The sequence below is a fragment of the Arachis duranensis genome, chromosome 2 (genome assembly GCF_000817695.3).
Source record: "Arachis duranensis cultivar V14167 chromosome 2, aradu.V14167.gnm2.J7QH, whole genome shotgun sequence".
Classification (NCBI taxonomy): Eukaryota; Viridiplantae; Streptophyta; class Magnoliopsida; order Fabales; family Fabaceae; genus Arachis; species Arachis duranensis.
In genome coordinates, this window is record NC_029773.3 from 59,779,936 (window position 1) to 59,780,635 (window position 700).

Below are 700 nucleotides of genomic sequence, written 5' to 3' on the forward strand. Positions count from 1 at the left end.
AATTTTTGAAAATTAGCTAACAATTAATGTGATTGGTTCAAAAATTTGAAGTTTGTTACTTTCTTGTTAAGAAAGGTTCAATCTTTAAGTTCTAGAATCTTATCTTGTAGTTTCTTGTTAGTTAAGTCAATTTTAAAATTAAATCTTTTATCTTTTATCTTATCTTTTTCAAGAAGTTTATCTTTTTTAAAATTTGATTTCAAAATATCTTATCTAACTTCTTATCTTCTTATCTTTTTCAAAATTTGATTTCAAATCTTTTTCAATCAACTAACTAACTTTTTGTTTGTTTCTTATCTTTTTCAAAACCACCTAACTACTTTTCCCTCTTCTATTTTCGAAAAAATATCTCTCTCTTTTCAAAAATTCTTTTTAATTAATTAATTGTTTCAAATTTTAATTCCAATTACATTTATCTCTAATTTTCGAAAATCACTAACCCCTTTTTAAAAATTATTTTCGAAATTCTCTTTCTCTCTTCTTCTTCTATTTAATTATTTATTTACCAACACTTCTCTTAACCTCTCTTCATCTAAAATCCGAACATCATATATCCCTTGTGTTTGGATTCTTCTACCCCTTTCTTCTTCTACTAACATAAAGGAATCTCTATACTGTGACATAGAGGATTCCTCTTTCTTTTCTTGTTTTCTTCTCTTTCATATGAGCAGGAACAGGGAAAAAGGCACTCTTGTTGAAA